Raw genomic sequence first — 26,603 nt, 5'->3', positions numbered from 1 at the left:
TCTTTTTAGGGATACATACTTATATTAACATCAATTCTTATTTTAGGTATTTTGAAACTATCCTTCACTTAGCTCAACTTTCATGTCTTGCTTGGTTTGAACCCACTATTTTCTTATCCCATAACTATTTTCTTTCATCCTCTACATCAATAGTTAGAGTTACTAAACTAGTACTGCTTGGTGACAGTGAAATAACAGACATCAGGATAAGAGAAATTCGTACTCCCATATTCACGATAGCTAAGATGTGGAAGTCACCTAAATGGCCATCAACAGCTGAATAGATAAAGAAAATATGTCATGTGCATACAATGGACTACTACTCAGCCTTCAAAAAGGAAATTCTGCAATATGCAAAAACATGAATGAATTTTGAGCACATTGTGCTAAGTGAAATAAGCCAGACACAGAAAGGCAAGTACTACATGATTCCACTTAGAGGGGAAATCTAAAATAGATTCATAAAATCAAAGACTGAAGTGGTATTTACCAAGGGCAATGGGAAGAGTGACATGGGGTGTTATTAATCAACAGGCATAAAGTTTCAGTTAAGGAAAATAAATAAGCTCTAGAGATCGGCTGTACAACACTGTTCCTGTAGTCAAAAATAATGTGTTGTAAGAGGATAGATCTCATGTTGTGTTCTTACCACAATAAAAAAAACTTTTTAAAAAAAGTCAGATGAAAAAGAAATATCAGCGTTTATCATCTTGATTATCTAGAATATTTTGTATGTATATCTATATTTGTTTATATGCATTTGAATTGTTATCAAACAGGAACAAAACGTTTAACAATTTACATAGAAAACTCTCTGTCTCCCAAGAGTATGTCCAGACTCCAGGTGGGAAGCCCTGCTCTAAGGCATAGTACCGTGGACAGTTCCTTCAGAGAGGGGCTCAGAAGTCTCAGAATTTGTAGTTGAAAATCCCAGTAAGCTGGGGCAAACAAATTTCACAAAACTCTTACACCTCAAGGAGGCATTCGTATTGGATTTTCTTACTGCTGTGGCGAAACCTTCTAATTTAAGCCCCCAAAGCTCCTTTCATGTCCTAAATTAAAGATCGAATTCAGTCGAACAAATACCAAATCCCCATCTGGGCACCAAAATGATCCTGACAATTCTTCCACTTCATGTTGAAATAAAATGCTAGACCTTTTCTGTGTTTAAGAAGCATAACCCATAGTTAGGATTCAATGAAATATGAGATACAATTTATACTCTAATAGAGTTTAACTAATTTTTAATTAAATACAGAAAATTGAATGTTCAGGCAAAATACAAAATGATAGTTGGCAAGGAGAACAAAATGTGCAATAGGTTTTGCTTTTCAATCAGCTTTGCAGAATGTGTGTAAATCTGATTTGCAAAGCAGTGCAAAAAAAAAGGAAGTGTGAACTAGTCTAATGAAATCTAACCTATGAAATATTTTTTGGTTCATTTGAAGAATCAATTTTTAATATATAATGAATTCTCAGTTGTTTGCCTGTTGGATATCTGTTTTATATTTTGTGCACAGCAATTTTGTCATCCCTGGTTGAATTTAATCAAGCTATGAGTAGATGATGTGAGCAGAAGCAATGCAAAGTAATTTTATCATTAGCCTAATCTATACATACCACACACATCATACAAACACATATATATCACAGTAAATTCGCACAGAGAAAGAGACATGGCTTTCACCCATATCACAGTTACTCTTTGTTATGATTCAGTCATTTCCTCAAGTATTAAACTCTCTCTTTCTCTCTCTTTCTCTCTCTCTCTCTCTCCCCCTCCTTACCTCCCTCCCTCTCTCATAATGACCAGCAATATTTGAGATGGTGGCTGTTCTACTGAGCTATATGACTGTGATGGAAGAGACCCCAGTCACACAGAATGATCAAAAAATAAACCTGCATTGCCTTAAACCACTAAACTTTCCGGGTTGTTTGTCTCTCTGTCATTACCCAGGCTATTCTGACACAAACGATGTCTAACACATTGTGTTAGGTGCAGGAGACACATCTGTGAGCACAACAAAAAAACAGTCACTGATGACAGGGTGTTTGTATTTCAGTGAAGACACTTTGCACTGCTAAAGTGAAAACTGCAGGAGGGCAGGGATTTTTGTACATCTTCTTCATGACTGTATCTTAGGGTTAGAACAGTTCCCGGTGCAAAGCAGATGCTGATCTATAAACATCTGTTGAACAAATGAAGAAGAAATTGAATGAGTTAATTAAAATATTGATACTTTCCACAATGGAAATGTATCAAGTGTGATGACAGCCTGCGATGCTACAAGGCGCTCTGTCCACCTAAGGGGACTAGAGGCCACATCTGTATTAGAGAGTGATTTTTGAGAAGTGGGAATTAACGGGTCAGAGATGGCAGCGTGGGAAAGGAGAGCATGTCCCAGGCAAATTGAATGGCATGTGCAGAGCCACTGACATGGGAATGACGCTGGCATGAAGAAGAAATGACCGTGATGTAGACTAAGGGTGGGCATGATAGGCACAGAGATATAAGATGTGGCAGGTCAAACCGCTGGGGCCCTGGGGTCTGGTTAAGGATTGTAGGCTTCAGTCCGGGAAAACAGGGAGATGGTGTGTGAAGGGATTCAAAGTTACACTCAGGTTGCTGTGAGGAGAATAGACTGGGAAGATGAAAAAATAGGAGTTTATGCAGGGTGTTGTTTCCATTTATTGTTGCTTATAAGTCAGAATCAAACACGATGATTTGGAGCTTAGCAATTGCCTCAACCTTCTAATGCATAACAATAAGAACTGACTAATCACAGGGAGAACCTGCTGTCTGCACAGCTCCCTGCCTCCTAACGAGACTGGGTTGATGCTTTCGTCTCACATTAAGAAGCACTATAGACAAGACGCACACAGAATGTTATGGAAGACATTGTTCATTTCCTTACCATGAAGGTCTCTTTTGAAGATCTTTGGAAGAGATTTCTTCCTAGTTTGATACTAAGAATAAGTTTGCTTCTCCTTAACACTGTTCTTTTTTATATTTTAAGGACTGGTAGAAATCACAACTGATCAATTTCCCTTACTCTGTGACTATGGAAAAGCTTAGAAAAAATGTGTGACCCATTTGAAGTACTTGTATAGACTAGCATGTATGTTTCTATTAACCTGTCTCTGTGGTATGTTGCTGCCCTTGGTTTTGCTTTTCATTCTTACCTACTTCTAATTTAAACCATGTTTTATACACTTGTGTAATGTCATCTTAAAGGTCTTTTGGTACTAAGTATCTATAAACAAGCATTTCTGAACCACTTCTTACCTCTAATCAGGTAAATAATAATCTTGGTATAAAACCTAAGTGACACTCTTTTCTATGATATACCTTTTAAAAGACATCAAAAATAGGGACCAAATTAATCTTCAAATCATTCGCGGGTTAGCTATTATGTGTTAGTTACCACAGATTCAATGGTGAGAATAAATAGCTATGGTCTGTGCCTCCAGGAAGCTTCTAGTTTAATGGAATAAACTGGATCTATGAGAAACAGGATTGTGTTGTGTGAGGCACTTGTACTGAATTACAGGATGTCGAGCTGGACTGCCTGGGTTGGAGTTTCAGCTCCATCACATACTTGGCCTTAGGCAAGTTACTTAACTCTTCTGTGCCTTAGATTCCACACGTGTAAAATAGGGATACTGATAGTACCTAGCTTATAGAATTGTTCTAACTTAATTAAATGAGTTCATGCCTGTGAAGAACTCAGAATATTATTGTTAGATATTAGTATTACCTATAAAGAGACTTAGGGGTGGAATAATGCTTAAAATGTCCCTGTGCAATGGGAAATCAAGGTTCCTTTTTCTTATTTGCTTCTAAATGAAGCACTATATACTGTATAGAATTATGAGATCATTGAGAGAGAAGAGACCTTGGAAATCATCTTAGACAATTTCCAACTAATTTAGAAATCTCTACCACTTTCTTGATGGATGCCTCCTTGTTAACATTTGCAGCTATTTGGAGCTTACCTCTGAACCAACCAATCTATTCCATTGTGTAGCATCTCTAATGGTTAGAAAGCGTTTCTAGGTTTGAGACAAACTCTATAGAAAAAAAAAGGAAAATTCTAAGAAGACTGGGTTTCCATCTTGAATTAACACACTAGTAGTACAATAATTTGATGTGCCTAAAGCATGGTAACTGCTAAGTTGTCCATAGTTACTTTCATTAAGCATATTATATTGAAAATATTTGAAATATGAAATGAGAACATTCAAGCCACAAGTATTTAGTGAGGACTTACTTTGAATCAGGAACATAGTTATAGTTCTAGAAAAGATTACATTCATATTGGTATTGAAATAGAAGAGATATTCTAGGGATTTAACTAAATTTACTAAATGTCTACTTAACGTGCCAAGCAATTTAAATTTCATGTAATTCTCCCAACTCTGTGTGATAGGTATTATTGTTCTTAGACTAAAGATGAAGTATCTAAGAAACCAACATTCAAAGAGTTATTTTTCTGAAGAAATATAGATATATCTAGTATATAAATAGCACACCTAGAATTAGAACACATCTCTGTCAGTTTTTTCCACTGTACCTAGAGGATAAAAGAACAAAAATAATAAGAGAAAGTAAAACTGCACATGGGAAGAAGACACAGCTTCAGGGTGCCAAAAACCATAGTTTAAAATAGTAGGCCAGAGAAAGGGGCGGGGTGGGAATTATTAAGAAACTGTTTCTGAACATGTGAACAATGCTGTGTTTCTGTGAACAACTGATTTCACCCATACAATAAGCAGTCTATTTAATGTGATACTAGTGATATTTTTAGTACTTAAAGTGTCACCATCCACTTCCAGCGGTCCCACTGTGACCACTTTAGATTTCTCTTTACCTCTCTCATACAAATATTTCTCTTCCCAGTAGAGATGGGAGTAAAACTGTGTTGGGAGCGTCAGTTAATTCTTGCCTTGCCCCCAGGCTGCCTTTTTTTATTGGACATTGGTTTTGATTTGGGGTTTATTCCTTTTACTCTTACTTCTTCAGGGTAACTAAAAAACAGAGTTAATAATGCATATTCCCAACTTCCACAGGCCTATGTTAAAAGGATTTAAGTTCTTAAATGGGTATGTTTTTGGTTATATTGGTCAATTAGCATTCAGATCTTTCTTGTGTATCATCGGCACCTCCCCCTCTTCCTTCATACAACCCAATAGACTGCAAGATCCTTCAGGGCTTGGACGGTTTCTGTTGCGTTCCTAGCTCCTAAAACAGTCGATTGCACATAGATGTTTAATAAAGTACCATTTGGCCTTCTCAAGGGATGGCATTGAAAGTTGTGCATATTCATATTCTCACTTAGAGGTGAAATGAGCTCATGAAATCCAAGTTCATTGAAATGTGGCTATTTTGAAGAACACTGGATAACTGAGGACAATTCAAAATAATCTAACTGAAGTAAATCCTCATTCTGTCTGTCAGCCCAAGGTGGGGCTATTCAATCGGCAAGATCAGGCATAGAATCTAACTTCTTTATTGTATCATCTCTAATATGCGGATAATTGTATTAATCTCTCAGTGTTAAAGCAAGGAGTAAACAACACATGTGAAAACATATTTCACAGTGATTGGCACATAGTTGTTGCTTAATGAAAGCTTATTTCTGTTCTTTTGTATAAATAAAACACAGTTGTTAGAGATATAAATATTATCAGTTGCTTCAATCTTGATGGCTAAAGAAAGCAAGTCTAATTAGAAAGAAATGTAATCTTTGTGTTAATAAATTTTGACAGTAGGCTAATGACTAAAATATTATACTATTTCAGTGCATCACCATACCTTTCTATCGAGGGCAGTTGTATGGCTTCGAATTTAGTGATGTATTATAAACAAAGAGAAAAATATCCAATAACTCATGCTAATGCCCAGCTCCAAAAATGGCAAAATTCCCCAAAATTGCCTTAAATATATCAGTAATAAAACTCAGCCACTTGCTAGGAGAGTAGTTTCTAAAAACACTGTCTACATTGTGTGGGTCCTTCTACAACTCTATTTTCTTTTGTTAGACTTCTCATGGGAAACAAAAGATTAAATCTGTTTTATTGTAAATGCTCAAAGGGCCATTTTAAGAGGAGTAAATGATCTAATAAAAATGCTCCCTTGACTTCCATTTTATTTTCTTCTTCTACAGAACCATAAACGCTCATCCCATGTTGAAGGGTGAGCCTATGTCAGATGAAAAACATAATGGAATGAGACACTACATACCTGATCTGACTCTATGAATTTTTGTTTCTGGATTCTTTGTTCAATGAAGGGTTTCCTTTTGATATTTTCTTAATCATACATTATTATTACATCATGCTAAAGATCATATTTTGGATGTAAATTTTTATAGTTAGTTCTTAGCGATATAAAAAGCATTGACTCAAAGCAATTTCTTTCCAGTAACTCCAATTTGAAAATATAGTAATTCAGTAACATTTAAGGCTATACTATTACTAAGGATATCTGTTATTCTCAAAATTAATCAATCAAGCCTAACTGAATTATTTTCCTGCATTTTAAAATCACAATTGAAGACACAAGTGTGATTCAAGTAAGTCCAGCACGTATGGTTAAACTTAATTTGTACATGCAAAAATACAAATGTGTACACCCAAATATATACATTTACATATATAAATCTGTATAATTTGTGTGCAAATTCACACACACATGTGTACATCCCACATCATGTATTCAGATACATTTCTATGGGAACACATCCAAAGAGGCATCCTAGTTGTAGAAAGAAATAAAAAAACTTCTATAGCATATAGGACCTTCTAGAAATGGTATACTACTTACACACACATTAGTGTTCTGTGTTCTCAAAGGTAAAAAAGACTCAAGAGGAATTAGACACCTGCTTCTGTTTATAACCTGAAGTAGTCCCAAAGGCCTGGTTACTTTGAAACAACTATGTACTTGCCTTGGTTCATTGCTTAATCAATCTTTTCAGCCACACCAGAATATCCCATTTTCCCATCCTATGGCTTTCATCATCAGCGTGTGTGATCTTTAATTCTGCAGTGCTGTCATATATTGAGAGACAATGAAATGAAATAGGCTGTTATCTCTTAAAAAGCACTAGCAATTCAAATGTGGACAGCTACAATTTAGGCAAGGTAATTGTGGAAATATGCCTTCCTTCTCGCATGCTGCAGTCTAACATTTAATAGTTTTGTAAATCTTATTACACTAAGCTACAGGCAATAAGAAAATAAAATTAAGATGTTGGTCATAAAATTAGCCAATATAAGAGACTAAAGATTCAATTCCAAGAGGGGAATATGGAAAGACTTTTTATTATTCACACTAGAATTGGAAGCATGAAGGCTTTTATGGAGACAGACGAGTGTTTTTTCACTCTCTTATATCTTTGATTTTTCTCTGTCATCTGACTAAAACTCATTCATCCTGCCCCAATCATAAACAATAACAGCCACCACCCAGTTCTGCTCCTTCTTCCCCTTCCAGCCATCATCCTTTTACTCTTTGTCTTTCCAAGTGCCAATTTATTAAAATAGTTTAAATCCATTGCCTAAGTCTCCTCAGTTTCCCTACATTTCTCAAACCCCTGCAATCTGACATATGCCCCTGCTCTTCTACTGCAATTGTTCAAGCAAAGTATAATAATGTCTTCCTATCTTTATATCTATTGGCCTCATTTAATTATTAATTCCATTGTTATTCTCAGCAATATTTCACATTGATGATCACTTCTCTCTCCTTAAAATATTTTCTTCCCTAGACTTATGACTATTGCTCTCGCTTTATCCTTCTTTTTGATCCCTCTTTCCATGTCTCTTTAACTGCATGTTTTTCCTTTGCCTCCATTTTTAAAAATTTAATTATGTTTTAAGATTTTTATTAAAATATAACTAACATAACAATATTATATTAGTTTCAGGGGTACACCATAGTTATTCAACATTTATATACCTAAAGAAGTGATCACCATGATAAGTCCAACAACCATCTGACACCGTACCATGTTTTCACAATATTATTGACTATATTTCCTATGCTGTATATTACATCCCCAAAACTTATTTGTTTTATACTTGGAAATTTGAACCTCTTATTCCCCTTCAACTTTTTCCCCCCTTTTCAATTTTTCAATTACAATTGACATTCAATATTTTTTATAGTAATTTCAGGTGTACAGCATATGGTTAGACATTTATATAATTTATGAAGTGATCCCCCTGACTAGTCTAGTGCCCACCTTGCACTATACATAATTATTGACTATATTCCCTATGCTTTACTTTACATCCCCATGTCTATTTTATAGCTACCAATTTGTACTTCTCAATCCCTTCACTTTTTTCACCTTGGGCCCCCAACCCCCCTGCACATTGGCTACCTGATTAGGGAGTTCCAGCCATTGCGATAGGAAAGGCCACAGAAAGCTACTGAAATGGCATACCTCCTCGCCACCTCCTGCAAAGATAGCAATCAGAAATTGAACTTCATGTCCAAAGAATTTCAGACATTAACACCCCCATTAAAAAGTTAAGACTTGCAGAAGTGGAGATTCTTTATAATTCTATTTAATTAATTTGTCTGACCTTTGAATGAACCAGATCGCTCAGGGCATATGACAGTGAGCGATCCAAACTTAAGCAAGTGGTAATCCTAATTACCACATGTTGGAGGTGGTATCTTTTTTGGAACAGGTTAACTCAGTCTCTTATGCTTGATATGTAGCTACTACTGATCTGGTGAATGTGTTCTCCTCAATCCTCCTCAGTAAGATAAATCAAAACGATCACTTTTACGTGGGAAAGACCACAATATACATCTGTTGTCTTGCCTCAGAACCATATTAAATCTCCTGTTCTCTGTCATATGTAGTCTGCAAAGACCTCGATTATTTTTATGTTCTAAAACATATCACAATATTAGTGACCTAAATGGTCATTTCACGTGACTAGCAGGAAGTGGCCAGCAGTCTAGGCATGCTAATAAGATGCCTATATGCCAAAGGGCAAATCTCAGGAGGAGACTCACAGCAAAAACCCCAGGGTAGTACAGCAAGTCCATTCCTTCTGTAGCAGAGAATTTTGCACCATTTGGAAAAAAATAATTCCCATATGATACTGGTTTCTAGTAGAGGCCTAATGCCCAATCTTGAATTACCAATTGACTATGGGGCTAGAGCTGTATCTTATCTAATCCATGGAGTCATAAGCTTGGGTAAAAAGAGAAGCAATTTATTATGAATGTATCATTCAGGATTGGGCCTGAAAAGATCCAAATAAGATTCAGCTGTCCGTTTGAGGCCACGGACTTTCCATCCTAGAACCATGGCCCAGTTTGTCCATAACCTCACAGAGCAGGCCCGGGTGCTGGTAAACACTGTTGTGACTTACTCAAAGCCTTCACTGGCCACATTTTGGCACTATGCCAAGGTTGAGCTGGTCCCTCCAATCCCTACTGAGATTCCCTACAGTGATTCAGATCTTGAAAAAGTAGTCAGTAGTGCTCAAACTGGAAGCTTCAAATAGCTTACAGGGAAGCTCTGCTGAATAGGTTTGGTGGCCACTGACGTGTGGATGTGGTTTTATGTTGGTGAGATCATAGGAAAGTGGCATCGTTGGCTATAATGTTTGAAGACCAATCATTAACATCCATTTCTTTTGGATTTATTATTTAAATGTTGTTGGACCATGTTTGATCAAACTAGTATTTGGATAAAATGTGTCAAAATCAGTAGTTTCTATATCAAACACTGCATGGAAGGTCACATTTTCTCTTGACACTAACTTGGATTGTCTTTTGCTTTAATAGTGTTAATATAGTGCTAAATGCATGTCTTTGCTTAGCCTGAAATTGGAAAGGATATATGTGAATATACAAACCTGGTATATATATATATATATATATATATATATATATATATATATATGCATATTTATGAGGATAAAATTTTAATTTAAAGGTTGGAAATAATGTATTTTACTTCCAGAAAAGTTGGGGAAAAGGCCTTGAGAAAACTAGTACTTGCTACAGTAGGAGGAATAGTAATACCATGTACCAAAGTTAAATCATGTCAGTAGTATAAAGTAAAATTTTAATGGTTTCTCTTTGCTAAAATCAGAGAAAGAACTTTGATAACATCTATGTCTGTAAATGTTGGGATACTTGCTGGTATTCTGTGTATCTATAACATCTTTAATGCCAGGACAGAGTGACTGAGAGCCATGACTAAATTTTTAATCGAATTTTGATATGTGTATTATTAATCTATCTGGTTGTATGATTTTTAGAAATTATCATTGCAAAAATAAAACACCCTATGGATATTTAAACAGGGTTATAACTCAGTATCATCGATGGGTCTAAAAAGCACATTATGTATTATGCCCTGAAATAAATTGAAGTGATTAGTTATAAAAAAAACAAAAAACAAAAAAACAATTACATAACCAGGTGGCTAAATGCCTAAATCATCTAGGTGGTACCACACATCATGGGCTTCCCTATAACTAAATGAGAAAGGAGACAGTTGAGGTCTGACTCACAGATAACTTGGTGTGATTTGTTTCATGTTAGATTTACTGAATAATTGTTACACTCTAGGCTCATTTAGGGATGGCTCTAAGGGACATGGTGAGGGGAGTAGATCTTCAAAGATAACATTCGGAAGTTTACTTTCCATGGAAGGATAAGTGGCCTGCATTTGGGCTCCTCGGCAGAGTGAATGGTTTGGCTAATTGTCAGGATTCAGAAGGAAGACAATTAGAAGATAAGAGACAATGAAATCTTAGGATGGTGCGTGAGACTGGATGATGGGAGTGGGCACAAAGTGTTCATTTGTTTGTGTCTCATGTTAATACCCACCATGGAGCATTTACCTCCAACGAGGCACTCAGTAACCAAATAGATAAGAAGCTTTGTCCTGTGGTGTCAGCTACCCTTTCTGTGGCAACTCCAGTGCCAGCAGAATGGGACCATGAGCCGAGTGACCACAGTGGCCCAGATATAGCTACGTAGGCTCACTGGCAGAGCTCCCTTTATCTAAAGTTCATCTAGCTATCGCCAACTAGTCAGGAGCAGAGAACATGATTGAGCCCACGTTATGACATCATCCTTCAAGGACCAGTCAGACACTTGATAGTAGATTGATTTTATTAGACTCAATCCCCTTAGAGGAGCAGAAATTCATCCTTTCAGAATTGATACCTTCTCTGCACATGTATTTGCTTTCTCTGCCTCTAGGGCCACCACTAACATCATCATCATCCTGGGGCTTACCCAACATCTGATACATATGTTCATGGTTTCTCACAGTCTTATCTCGGTTTTATGATATAGGTGATTGAAGAATGGGCACATAAACACACAGCCTACTTGTCTTATCAGATATCTCATCATCTAGGAGCAGAATAACTGAATGGTCAGAGGCCCCATGAAGACACATGTTAGGTATAAGCCCTTTGGGTTGGTGCACTGTCCTGTAGGATGTGGTATATGCACTAAATCGATGGCTGATATGTGGCGCTGTCTCCAGTAGCTAGCATACGTGGGTTCCAGACCCATGGAGTAACAGTAGAATTGGTTCGTCTTATCATCCTTTTCAGGGACTCTTTGTGGAATTAGTGCTTCTTTCTCATCTCCACAAACATAGTTTCTGCAGGATTGGTGACCTTGATTTTGGGAAAAGGATTTTTTTTTTTTTTTTTTTTTTTTTTTTACCAGAAGACAGAGTGAAACTACTTACTGTATTCAACTTTAACTTGAAATAACAGCTACCATTTGGTCATCTGCACTGCCATATCATTGTAGCAGGCAAGGTGAGGAATTACTATACTGGTAGAAGGAATTGACTCTAATTTCTACGAGTGCTGGGGTTGTGCTACATATGGGCACAGGGAGGAGTGTGTATGGAACCACAGCATTCATGAGGGATAAATATTTGTGTTTCTGTGCCAAAGCATAATAGGAATGGGAAATTATAATAAATGTTGCCCCCAAAAGGAAAGGCAACTAAGGGCTCAGATTTCTCAGGTGTGAAAATCAGGGTCATCTCAGCAGACATGAAAACTAAGCCAGCCAGCGAATTGGCTAAGGGTGAGGGAAATTAATAGAATGAATAGTAAAGAAGAGAGATGATAAATATCAATTATGACCTTGGTACTGGCTGCAAGAGCGAAGACTGGAGTTTGTTCCAATAACTCCTAGAGTTAAGCCTTTTCACAGGTTAATGTTGATCATGACTTTGAAGAGGACTCTGTGACAGGTTGTACTTAACAGAGAGGATGGTAGATTGGAGTGGTTAAGTGATGGGCTGTATTGGCCCCTTCAAATCCTCACAGCCCATCTCTTAGTTCAACTACTGTTGTACGGACTAGTTCAATGAAATGTTTCAACAAGCTTTACCCTGGTTTAGCCATAAGGTACCTCAGTTTCAGTCTAGACTATGTAACTCTTACTTCCTGCCATGGGACTTCTTGGCACAATGGTGTGGGATACTCATAAGACCATATTTGGTCCTAATGTATTCACACCCAGAAATGCATTGCTTAAGTTCCAACCTTAAGTAATAGGGATGGAGAGCAATGTATGGATGCTTCCCCTATTGCTCCCAAGACATATTTTATAAGGCCTCCTAGAAGAGCTTGTGAGACTGAACAATGGTTTCTTTTGTGGCAGCTTACCAATAATGCATTTTCTTTCTTTTCTTTTTCTTTGTCTTTCTTTTTCTTTTTTTTTTTTTATCAGTTTCAGGTCCACAAAACAACATAATGATAAGACATTTTTACAACTCACAAAGTGGTAACCCAAACAAGTCTACTACCCACCTGATACGATACATAGCTATTACAATACCGTTAACTATACTCGCTATGCTGTACTTTATATCCTGTGACTACACATTTATTTTTAGTTAGAGTTGACATTCAATATTATTTTGTATTAGTTTCAGGTGTACAGCGCAGTAGTTAGGCATGTATAAAATTTATGAAGTGATCCCCCTGATAAGTTGAATAACATGTTTTCAAATTGTGTTTTCTTCTTTCCATATTCAAAACCATGGCCCCTCATGCTTGTTCTCTGGTTATATTTCCAAATAAAATAAACTACCTTTATACAGGCCTTGATCTCCAGCTCTGTTTTGGGGGGCAACCTAGATTAAAACAAGACTTCAAAAAGTTTTTGGAGAAAAATTGTATTTGGAGACTCTAGAAACATGAAATGGAGGAGCAGCTGGGTTCTGTCAGTTTCTTGAACCTGGATAACCAACTGGCTGTGTCAATGGAAAATAGGAAATGTTGCCAGGGGAGCTACTTGTTGGATTGGGGAGATTAACAGTTTAATCTCAGATTGTAGAACTGAATATAGAATTCTCCCAGAAAGTGTTTGGCATTGCAAGCATGGATTTAAGGTGAAAGAATGGAATTGGATAATAGTCAATGCTGTGCAAAAGAATGAGTTTATCATACTAAATAGATAACAGCAATTTACTAAATGAGACAACAATAGTTGGGGAACATGGGTAGACCAAATTTCTTCATTAATAAACTGAGTTCCCTGAATGTGAAACTAGAGAAAAAGTTGTTCTAAAAGTCATTCTTCACTTTCACATTCACTGTACCATTCACTCTGTGATTCTTGTTAACCTGGTTATTTAAAGGTTCCCTGGAGGGGGGGAAAAACTGTCAAAATAGATCTTTCTTTAAAAAGGCAGAAAATAGATAGGCCTTTTTTATGATCAGTCAGTGAGAGCAAGGAAAGAGGTCAAACGAGAGTTGATGTTTTTCTAGGATGGAGAAAAGAATGAACACCTCTTTTGGATTTCATTTCTTTGAAAGGATATGATATGTCTTTTTAAACATGAAAAACTTTCAGTCAATTATGGCAACAATTTCAGAGAATAAAAGTTTTTTAGGAACTTTACTGTTAACACTTTATGGATATGCTCACTGATAAAAAAAAACACTTTTTAATTCCTCTGAAACTAATCAGATAGAGCATTTTAGAGTAACATAAAAATTTCCACTACATTTACATTAAAATTAGACACGTTGTTATCTATCCTACTAAGAAAAGCACATGATGTATCTATTAATCACCTCTTAAGGTTGAATACTAAACACGAACTTTTTCCAATTAAAGAGTTATTCAGTTCAGACACAAGTACCTTATCATTTTAGGTGTTTCATAATTCTTTTGACATTTGTTAATGGCAGGACTCTGGCTATTACCAACGGTCTTTCAAATCTTATAATTTCTGAGAAGTTTAAAGTATGGGAAGAAAAAAGCTTCAATGCCTTTTTAATTAAAGCACTGAATTTTACAAAAAAACTGCGAGTGGGTGGGTGGGTGGATATCTCTTCTATATTATTCAAAAGGAGTGTAGAAAATTTATATGTAATATTTATTCTTGAATTCACATAAGTTTTCCTTCAATTTGTTTTAAAAATTAAAATTTTCTGGGGTATTCATATATTGTTTCCTCACAATGTGGAAATTAATCATACTTCCACCAAGAAGACAAACCTGCATGTTGTTGTTTTTTTTAATACTATTGAATGCACTTTGCTTTTGGTAGTTAAAAAAAAATATTCTGTGCTTGCAAGGAAAAAAATTGACTCTCTCTTTCAGCATTCCCTGAGGCCCTCTGCATTGGTCTGGCTGGAGGTTGTTCTATAATGAGCACTGTTTGCAGCTAAGTGGATCTCTTTTTGCTCTCTTTAGAGAGCACCGCAATTCACATAAATCAGACTGTGAGATCAGGGGAATAAACAGCTGTACGTCTACAGCTGTAGTCTCTGGAAGAACTAGGAAAACCCGTTGAATTTTGGGATAGCAAGAGTAACACGGAAACTATTCTTCAAAGATTGGTATTATCAGGGAGATACGCATTTGAGTTTGCAAACCACTGCTTAAGATTTTTCCAGTTTGTTATGCAATAAAATATTTATGTTCCAGCATTTATTTCCTTTATTTAAATAACTTGCATTATTGGCCTTTTATTCATTTGTTTGTTAGTCCGTTCATTCATTCAGCAGAGATATAGAGTACCAGGTTATGTTCTAGATACTGGCATACTCAGATGGCATGACCCCTGCCAAAAGTGAATTTATAGTCAAATAGGAGACGCAGGCAGAGATATGAATAAAGTATTAGGGGAGCATAAATGAAAAAGCATCAAACTCTGACAAGGATGGCAGAGAGGGATTCACTAAGGAAATAACATTTAAAGAGGAAGAGTAGGTATCGCCAGGTGACACCTTATAGGCACAGGAATAGCATGAGAAACAGCATGGGAGGCTGGAGCAAGTGAACGTGTGGGAAATTAGGACTTCTGTGGGGTAAGGGAGGTGTTCTCCCCAACTTTTTAAACAACATGTTAAGGAGTTTGGACGTTTTCCTGTGGGCAGTAACATCTTTTACTGGAGGAGGCTAAAGATCAAATTAATTTGGAGGTGGTAACGGATGGCCATGCGCTAGATGCTTAAGTTACTGGGGTGTAAGATTGGACATGATAACTGGAGGCAGGTTTAAGAAGAATCTGAGCACTGGATAAAGGAATCTAGATTGGATCATGTAAGCAACGAAGATTTTTTTTAAATGTTTGAGCAGTGGGGTAGCATGATGAAAGCAGTGTTTTCCTTGGTATATGTGTATACACGGAATAATTTTTCTTTAGGTTGCTCATGTTATTTTAACTTGGAGTCAGATTTGGCTTACAAAAGTTTTCATGGGCTCTAGAATTTGAAAATAGAAAAGCTTTCTAATGGACATTTCAAGACAGTCTCATCTTAGGTGAATCTAATATCAGGAGTTACTAATACTTGGTAACCCAAATTATAAGGCAAGGAAGGCATAGCTATTTATACGAGCAGTTTCTGGAGAACTAAGAGCCTTTGGTCTTAGATCCTTGTCTGTTAGGGAGGAAGATGGGGAGACAGGCGAGTGTCTGACAAAGCCAGTTATGTACTGAGCATCATTATCATGAGCAGAGCTAAGCTATATAACCTTGTGTGGGGGTTCTACATCCTGAAAAAAAGTTATTATTATATAGGCTACTCGCTATGGGACAAAAGAGAATCTTTAGAGAAAAGGTGTTTTTTTTACCTTTATATGGAAAACTCATAATATATAGTGGATTTGTGAAATCTAATATATGCGGATTTGTGAAATTTGTTTTTGACATGCAAATCGGTAGTCATATAGTTCAAAATAACGCACGTGGACACACATACACACACATACACATAAACTTTGAGACAAATCAAACAATGATTATGCTCTTGTGATGAGACTATCTGAGGAGCTCAAAACTTGGTCTGCCCTGTCCATGGCTCCAAGGCTGTTGGTTTTCAAGGCTACTTGAGAAGTGAGGAGTGGAGGATGTGTGCAGTTCTATTAGCTATAAACCTTGTTCTTACTGAGGTTCAGCAGTTTTTCTTGAATAAACATTCTTTAGATTGTCACAAGTCTTTGGTAATTTCTAGAGCTCTGAAGAAGTTGATTTGGATATTTTTTTTTCCTGCGTTTTCATTGCTTCTTCTGGAGGAGTGTATTTATGGAAGTTCTCACTCTGACAACCCAGAAGTTCCAAGTCCCTTCAGTGACTCTCCTTTTTACCTTACTTCCCAATATTTTAATAACCCAGTTTCTATTAGAGGGAAAAAAATGTCCTTCCTATGGATATTACACTTGCCTTGGAATTGTTCTGTGCCATTCTCAAACTAGGCAATAAATATTCCATGTTTAAATATTTTCAAAGCACACTTATTAACAGAAGTCTGTACCAAGCAGCATTTTTTCTAACTTATTTGGTATTTTCATTCATTTTCTTTAATCAACTGTTCTTTGCATTTTGGAGGTGGTAGAATCTTTGAAAAAATAAGATGAACATTATGGATTCTCACCGCCACGTATGCACATGTGAGTACAAAAACACACTTTAAAAAATGTGTTCATAAACCGGAATCTCTAAGATCTCTCTGGAACACAGATTAAGAATTTCTCTCTCTCAGAATTTTATACCGCATTTGTTTATAATCATTTTTCTTATGTTTTCTACCATCTTTGTCTCTGACAAAATTTATCCATGGTAGTAAGTGTAAGAAGAATAAATCAACATTTATTGACTGTTGATTAAATGTCAGTCACTATGTTATACAAAATAATTTGTGCATAATAGGTGCTTAATAATTACACTTTGAATAAATACTACTTTACCTATATTATTTCACCATTCCTGTTTCGTCAACTTACAATAGATAAACATTGCCCTCAATAAAAAGCTAGAACAGTTTGATAATATGTTACACTAGAGAAGCAGCAGAGTGATGGGGGGAAAAAGAGGAAAAGTACTACTGAAATTGAGAATAGATTCAAAATAGACTTTGGAAAGCTGTAGAAATTTCTCAATTTCCACTACTCCTAAAATCTTCCTCTCCAAGATATCCTTCAGTATAAAACAATATAAAACCACTGATGAAGATTTGTTCTCAGGGGCCTCAGTTGGATTCCAATATCAGCACACTCAAATTAGTTTCCCCTCCTGTTCTATTGTGTTCCTCTCATAGGACAATTTGCCATCATCATGCTAGCATTAATGTCTGAGACAGCAAAGCCTGAAGTCAACTTCATGACTTCATAATTACATTTCTATAAAAGCCCTTCGCTCCCATTACTTAGCATTTTAGATACAGATCTGACTCTGGTAACAGCTTCTTGCAGTTACTGTAATTGTTTCTATTTTAATTATTCCATGTATTTTAAGAAGATTCCATGTAAAACATCTGGAGACACTAATTATTGCCTGTCCTGTAAACTTACACTCCAACTTGCCCTTGTGACAGTCATGTCATTAAATGACTTAGAACCAACTCTAATTAATCAACTGACACATAGATGGTCCACCTCCTGCACCAGTTTTAGTCTGCATCCAGTACAAAATAATCCCCAGCAGCACTACCTGTGAAAAGTCTTGGCACTGCTAAGTCTAGTTATTTCTCAGGTTAAATTACAGAAGAAAACTGAGTATTTTCATTACATTTCAAAATCAATATCTAGCTTACCTTTAGTGATGGGTTCAATTCACAAGCCAGTAGGGAGAGTCCTATGTATCTTCATGCCCATCCCACATCCCCAACAGTTTTGTTCTTTTAATTATAGTTTATTGGGATGACAATGGTTAGTAAAGTTACATAAATTTCAGGTGTACAATTCTGTAATACATCATCTATATATCACATTGTGTGTTCACCACCCAGAGTCAGTTCTCCTTCCATTACCATATATTTGATCCCGTTTACCCTCAGCTTTTTAATGTAAGCAAGTTCTTGCGTGGTATTTTACTTTCAAGTACTTAGCTTTACTATTTGGCTACATTTCAATCTGTACAATTACACTGTTCTTCCTCTTAAAGAAAATAAAATAAGTGATTCATTAGAAATATATACCCATATTGGTATATCACAAATACTCGACACACAGAAGAAGTTTTGTGGAGAATTTGGTGACCAAAATGTCTTTTAAAGGAGCTCACAGTTTAAAGAATTCTGCAAAATCAAACTCTCATAAAATACAATATTAATTGGCAACAAACATAAAAGCAAAATCTAATTCCTCTTAAATCTTACCCTGGGAAGCATGTTTCTTTTCTTACCCTTCTTTCAACTTTGTCTCAAACTCAGACTCTATGCTGAAATCTTTACATTTCTTTAGCCAAAGGACAAAAATTAGGAGTCACAGCATGACATACCAATAGCCAAAAGCAGGATTTGGAATCAAGATCAGAGCTTGCCATTTTCCACAGGGAGGGCTTTTCACTTCCTGTAGCGGCCATGGAGCTTGGAAAGCACTAGTTAGCAAGTGGAGAAGGTGTATGTGCCTCGTGTGGAGGGGAACTGGGGCTCATAGGATGAGCGTGAAGTGAATCTCACCATCCGGGGATTTGCTCACCTACTTGAAGCTATTTTGTGTTGAATCTAGTTTAGCTTAATGAATTTTCCTTAAACTGTCTTTCCTTTTAATGAAAATGTATTATTTAGAGAAAACACAATTTCCATGTGTTTCCATTAACCGAAGGTAAAGTCTTGCTTTTTTCAGAAGATACATATATAAATAGTTTTTCAGTTATTTTAAAAACATTCCCTTCCACTTAAGCAAAAGAAAAAACATGTGGAAATAAGCAAATTTTTGAATTCCAAAGACCTGAACACATTTCAGACAGTAATATTCAATAGTCTGGATTGTTTTTAATTTTTAAAAACAAAGTTTTCTATATTTTTGTTTGAAGCTCACTTACATAAATTGAATGATCGTGTGGATTGGCCAGGTTGGGAGAAGGGGAGAAGGGATGGAAGAAGGAGAAGAGACCAGGACAACCAGAATCTAGGGTTCTTCCAGACTGCCACTGAATGGTAAGGGGATGTGTCCAGTGTAGAAAAATATAGTCAAAATTAGATTCAGAATTCTTGGCAAAAATAGAAGCAAATGGTCAGAGCTGGAGAAGTGATGCAGAATGGAGGCAAAGCTTAAATGTGAAAAGGAAAATGAGTCAAGGTCAGAAGGAGAAAATATAAAGAATAGGTCAAAATACAGAAGTCAAGAGATTTAGCAATTGACCTATTAAAAACTCAGACTAGAACATGTTCGTATTGTCCAATTAATGGGACCAGTGATTCTAGAATTCCAGCGTATGGCTCAGCAACATCAATATGTACCATTGGATTGCAGAGCAAAGTTATTCAGTCTTTTCTTTATCCAGCCAAATATGTACAGAGACTGCAAAAATTCAGGGAAAGTTTTTGGGCAGGTATCCAGCATTATTGCTAAAATTTACTAAGTCCTACAAATCATCCCACCTCCTTCCCTGTCAAACAAAGATAACTCCCCTCTACGTTTAATTAGTCAAGAACCTAGAATGAAGGTTGCTGGGCTGGTGTGTTGAATGTGCTTCTTTCCTTCTAACACAAGTGTTCTTTGTGACAACACTGTTTTGACCCATCACTATATAGTAACAGAAAACTCTGCAATTACAATGAAATAGACAGAAAGATTATAAGTGAGGTTTTGGACTAAAGCATTTAGGAACCCACAGAAATCAAGTATGGTAAATATTTCCAGAAAACCCACCTAACAGTCCTCTGTTTCTACTATGGTGATTTATTTGTAGAGAGAGAAGCCAAGAAAACACTTTTTCCACCTGGGAAATGTACCGATTCTTCAATATTGAATATTCACAAAGGTCCTAATGACCTCTGTCTTTTACACAGGCTTTGAGGTTTATTTTATCTCCTGGCACATGTGTCATTTTGCAATCTTTATGCTCTGGAGTGAAGCCTCAAAAATGTCTTATATGTCATATTCCAGATCCTCTTGTGATTTTTAGGTAGATCATATTTTTCCTTCTGTATTGTACAGCGGTAAGTTGTCAGTGTTTGCCAGAATTCTGAAAGTAATATAGATTTAACAAGTGTGGCCTAAGTTAAACAGGTAATTCTACAACATAATCTCATTTTAGCTGAACCTTGTTTTACTAATTTATGTATGGGTATATGCTAATATTTTAATATGCACAATGTTCTGATGCTACCAGGTATCTACGAGTTTAAAAATTCTGTCATAAGAGGAACACTTGGAGTTTTAGTAAAACTAGTAAACTGAATATTATGTCATTCAGATCCTTCGATCTCTGTTTGAAGAAATTTTAAATTAATAGTGATGGCATTTGTTTACAAAGAACTTTAAGTCCTTTGCAATTAATTTTTGTGTGTCAACCTATGTTAGGTCTTGAATACGATGGCTTTTGCTTAAGTATTAGATTGGTGCAAAAGTAATTGCAGTTTTTGCAATTATTTTGAAACTTTTAAACTGCAATTACTTTTGCACCAACCTAATAGTATGAATTCACATTCTTTTTTTGTTGTTGTTAATCAAATCAAACCACTGACTCATATTTAGCTTCCTGTCAAATAGACTTTTTAAATTTTGTGGTTTTTAATTCACTCTACTACTCTGCTGCTATTAAGTCATATCTTCCCCACCCTGTTTGCTCACTTGGTTTCTTGGACCCAAGTCTAAGATCTTACATTTATCCTCAGTAACTTTCATCTTGTTTTCAGCCTATAGCTGTAGCCCGTTAAAATCTTTTTGAATAAAGATTCTGTCACCCAACATATTCATTATGTTTTAAATCTAGGCAAGTTGAAGGAGGTGTGTTTAATTTGTAGCCCAGCCAGTGTTGCACAGCTGTTCTTTGAAAAATAGAGCATGATTAAACACCACATGGAGGAGAGGTAATTACTTTCTTTTCTCCCTGGAGAAGATAGTTTCAAAGTCTTGCAAAAGTAAGATACTGAGGAAGCTCAAAGAATTAATCTTCTAAATATTTACTTTTATTCCATATTAATTTCAAACTTCATCCCATAAAGAAACTAAGCTCTGTTTTATTTTGTTAAGAGCCAGTTTCCCTCCCTGGACATACTCAAGGTCGGCATAGAAATTAAATTTCTGCCATCTTGAATTTATAGCCTTTTCTAAGTTTCATTCCAATTACATTTAGCAAGGTATTCCAAGCTTAGTTTGAATAATTAACCTTTAAAAGCTCAAATAATAATTAAAAACATACAATTTTAAAAAATGTGTCAACTGAAAACATTTTGGTAACTAGGTTTAGCTTTTCCAATTTGGAACTAGAAAGTTCTGTACGTATTAGTCTATAAAAATGAGAACACTTAAAAATTCACATTTTTAAAAGTTTCATATAATTTATTAATACCTGTTGAGCATGAATGTCAAAATTTCATTTTTGGGGGGAACTGGAATTTATATTATAGTTTAAGCCACTTCTAGATTAGATCATTCCTTCTGGCATATTGGTTCCTATTTTACTAGACTTAGTTCCTAGTTCCCAATTCATTTCCTAGTGAACTCTAAAACTTTATAAGCTATATCACAGAAGAAAGGACATGTGGTAATAAGATACATTAACCTGAGAAAATACTCTAAATATCAGGTATTTCCGATGTATTGTTTGCTCTCTAACATATTCAGAGTAAATCTAACATAAACAAATATTAGATAAAATATATTTAGAAACATTTAAGGATAGATTAACTTTTAATACTGAAATTATATTGCATTTGTAAATTAAAATTAAACTAGAATACTACTGTACAAAACCTGGCATCTAGGTCTGATACATATGGCCAAAAATTATGCATATAAACTAAACATCCAGTACCTTATTTACTGTCCAACCAGGGTTACACTTCATTTTGCATTGTTTTCTCGGAAGTTGCTGGTGGCTTTCACAGATTCTCGTGATTCTGGAGTCCTCAGAGATTTTCAGGGATGCTTCAGAAACTTGGGGAATGGGACGAAATAGCAATGTGTGTTCCAGTAATAATAACACACATGGAAATGTCCCCATAAATGGGGTCCACGGGCAGTTTGTGCTTATAGGTTATGTTCCAGAGGAGCATGATATGAGTAGTGCAGGGATAATAAAGAGGGAGTTATTCTCCACACAGAAGTTTGATTTAGTGTTGAACACTAGGGGCAAAATAGTATATTACAACACAACATAGCATCTACCTGGTGACAAAATTTCTAGGACTTTTTTTTTTACATTTTTAACTATTTTTACATTTTTAACCACATAACTAACAATGCTGGATACTCAATTCATTTATTTGACTGATCAGAATAACTTGTTTTTTCTGTGGCAGATACAGGGTTCATTAACAGAATACTTTGTTAATGAACGTTGACCAAATAAATCCCATTCTTCTGCTATTCTGAGTTTCTGAAGCAAGTTATTCCAGATCTATTTACTGAATAGTTATATATTGTTATATATCGGCATATGTTTTAAACATATAACTATATGTTGTAGATTAAAATATATGTATATGACTAAATAGATTATAAACTGTTTAAATTCTGGAGGCTAATAACGTTGATTTTTGGTGTTTCTGCATACTACTTTGAGACAATACTTGGAACAGAACCTTTTGCAATTATTCTTTGTCATGGATATTCATTATGATTATATATTATTTGTGTTCTTTAACAATGGATACAAAGTGTATCACTATATGCTTTGAAAATATATATTCTATGCTATAACCAGAGATCTTTAGTCACTAGGCTCAGATCACTCTTCCTGTCTTCTTCTATTTTCTGAGCCCCTACTATTTGTCAGACACTAGTCCAGGTTCAGAAGAGAGAACAGTGAGCCACCTTGATAAGTTCCTTCTGTGATGAAACTCATATTTTAGTGTAAATATATAAGTAAATAAAATAGTTCTGGCTTGTGATCCATTGTATACAGGATATTAATGTGATGCTGGGGACTTTAGAAAGGTGAAATAGAGGGAAAGCCCACTTTTGACTGTGTGGTCAGGAACAACCACTTTGAATATATTGATTTTTAAATGGAGTCTTGAAAGATAAAGAAAAAAGAGCTCACCACTTGAAGAGTTGGAGAACATCTGAGACACAGGAGACAGGAAGAACAAAGGCTCTGAGTAAGGAAAATGCTTGGAGAGTTCTAGGAACTATTTAAGGTCAATGTTATTTAAGGTCAAGTTGAAGCAAACTTCTGTGCAAGAGTAGGTGAGGATGTGGAAAGACAAACTCTTTGAGCAAATGAGAGAGTTCTACAGTGATGGTGGACACGGGATCAACATAAAAAACAACTCTGTTCCAATAGGTCAACGAAAACAAATTAGAACAACGTGATGGAAAATAGATCTATTCACAATAGCAATCAAAACTTTGGGTATCTGAGAACAAATCTAACAAAGGCATTGAAAATTAATAAGACAATAAGGGCCTGAAAGAATGCTGCCTGAATAAATGGATAGATACATCTATGTTATACATGAATGAGAATCAATATTATTATAAATGTTTGTTAACTTCCCACCTAAATCTACCCATTAAAATACAATTTGCCTCTAGTGGTCTCTGAGGTAATGTACTCTTTCTTTCAGAAATAGCAGGCTGGATCTTCCAGAAAATACGTGCTCTTCTTGCATCTCAGTTGTATCAGACTTACTTTGGAGGATAGCCCAGATTCACCTGAGGTTCTATATTATAGAATTCAACCGAAATCTGGAAGCACCTAAAATTCAACTTTGACTGCACAAATACGTAAATTGTGCATGATCATTTTTATCTCTCTCCATAAAATATATCAGGAGAGAGTAAATGAAAGTGATGTAAAGATGCCAAGGGCCTTTTGGGAGATTCATGTAAACTGAGCATAAAAATGTTTAGCAGGTGTAATTAAAACTGCACAGCAGTTCTGGCAGTGACAAACTTTCATGTTGACCTAGGATTTATACCTGCCACCAACAGCTTCTGTACACATTTTGTCAGCAACATCTGTGACATGAATTAACAGGTAAAAGATAGAGACAATAAAGGCAGAAAGCAAACTAGATCAACAGAGGGGAAACTTGGGTTGTTGCACTGTCTTTGCTTTAATTGCTGTGAGAACTTGAACAATTCATTTAATGTTGAGTTTCTTTCATTTATGCAACTTGGAAATTGGATTAGAGATTCTCTAAGATCAGACTGGGCAGAGTTGACTCTGCAGAATGAAGGAAGCCAGATCATGGTTGAGTCTTGTCTGAAATGTTTGGAGACTTGGAGGAATAGCTAAGAGTAGAGATGGAGTTGAATAATGAGCTTGACCAAGATCAGGCAAATTGGACTCAAGCATGGATAAATGGTCTTAATTTCTATGATGGTCCCATTTCCCTTTATACAGAGTCAATCCACAATGAACATCGGCTGATTTGAAAATATTTTCTTAATGCTCATTTCCATTTCGTTTAAACCATTCAGCGTATTGAAATGAATCAGTCAAGTTACTGCAGACATCATTCAGGGGAGTGAAGGCAGGATGAGTAGAGCTCCCCTGAGCACAGTCTGAAACAATCACCCAGAGCCATCAGCTGTTGACAGTAGCAGTCAGAATACACTGGTGGCACGCAGTAATTAGAGATGGAGAGGCACAATTTCTACTAACATGTTCTATTATTAGTGTATTTCAGCAGCAAAGCTGCTCAGAGAACAAAGACAATAGGCTGTCTGCTTACAGTGAATTACGTGGGACAGCAGGACCTGGTTATACTCTGCAGTAGGTCAGTGTTCACACCACATGCGCTGAGCAAAACTGCTGTCACCAAGGTGACGGCCACCCCCACAGTGACTAGAGGGATAAACAGTAGAATGAGGGCAACAAGGAAGCTGGAAACATCTCTTATCTACAGGCTTGACCATGACTCCTGAAACCTCTCTAACTAAAACCACACCCTCTACCTGTCTAACATTGTACGGGAAAAGGGATATATATATTTAAAATTATCCCTTTTCTTTTATTCGTATATCTGTGTATATATATATCTGTGTATATAAGAATAAAATAAAAGGGATAATAAAAAATAATAATAGAGGAATGAAACAAAAAAGGGAAAAATATTATTTTGTAGCAAACACTATATTTAAGATTTAAACGTGAATTACCCTATTTCATCCTTTTAGAAGAGTGAATTGATTTTCAGAGAGGTTTTAAGGACCTTCCTCAGGTTGCAAAGAAAAGAAAACACTTTGTTTGATATGAAACATAGGGAACAATGTGCTACACCATTCAGTTAATAAAAGTAGAAGAGAGAAGGGGAAGTAGAAGAGAACAATATCACAAGAATTAAGTGCTGCTTCATTTCTAGTGAATCCTAATCTCATAGGCAGAAACATTTAGAGGGGAATGAACTCCAGGGCCCAGGAATACCCACCTTCCCATTTATGGGCATTACTCTACGGCATCAAAAACAGAAAAATCAGCAAATATGAAATATTTTTTCTTCATTATTGAGCCCTTAGGATCAAAATTTAAATTGGGAGTAACTTCTTTGCATAGAATGGAGAGAAAAATTGGGAAAAATAATTTAATTCTTAAAGGTGTCTCTGGAAAATTCACACACGTGGAACATTTCTTTCTCCAAGACAAAGGCACATGCATGAAATATTTTGCATCAAGTTCAATATAAGATGGCTATTGTGTGCCATGATTTCTCTATAAAAGTTACATTGATTTTAGTTAAATTGTATTTGGCTGTTTAAAATTATGAATTTTAATTTTATTTTAGTCACTATTAATATCTATAGAATTTTGAAACCAAACCAAAAAAACACAAAAGGCTATTTATTAATTCAATGAGTCTCTGAGCAACATTTTCGCCTATAACAATATCAGGCAAGGCTCCAGTCACAACTTAACGCCTGTCATTTTCTGTAATTAAAAGTACACAGTCATATTTATGCATTCTGCCTTCTAGCAGCTGCAGTTAGATTAACTGTGAACAAAGAAAACATTTTGACACAGTTAATTATATGGCAGTTCTCCTTTGCTAGCAAATATGAGCTACCTCCTCAAAGGAATAAAAGAACTTTTTTGGTTATTTTTCTTTTATATAATAATATAAATAGCCATGAAGAGCTTCATTTTAAACTTGCAAGGAGTTTTAATCCTAACACTTCAGTCTAAAAAAACACTAAAGTATCTGGTAACTTTTAATGAAGACATAGGATT

At 35.8% G+C, this 26,603-nt stretch overlaps 1 protein-coding gene and 1 pseudogene across 3 annotated transcripts in view; one reads left to right on the top strand and one right to left on the bottom strand.

Moving 5' to 3' along the window:
• PTPRO (protein tyrosine phosphatase receptor type O) overlaps nucleotides 1-26,603 on the bottom strand; it is a 200,197-nt gene that overhangs the window by 144,975 nt on the left and 28,619 nt on the right. The window lies entirely within an intron of this gene.
• LOC109454287 (ATP synthase F(0) complex subunit g, mitochondrial pseudogene) lies at nucleotides 9,334-9,640 on the top strand (annotated as a pseudogene).

This window comes from Rhinolophus sinicus, chromosome 1, assembly GCF_057876585.1.
Source record: "Rhinolophus sinicus isolate RSI-liver-muscle chromosome 1, RSI-T2T, whole genome shotgun sequence".
NCBI classification, from domain to species: Eukaryota; Metazoa; Chordata; class Mammalia; order Chiroptera; family Rhinolophidae; genus Rhinolophus; species Rhinolophus sinicus.
Note: the sequence above shows the minus strand (reverse complement) of the source record. Positions and strands in the feature narration are given on the sequence as shown.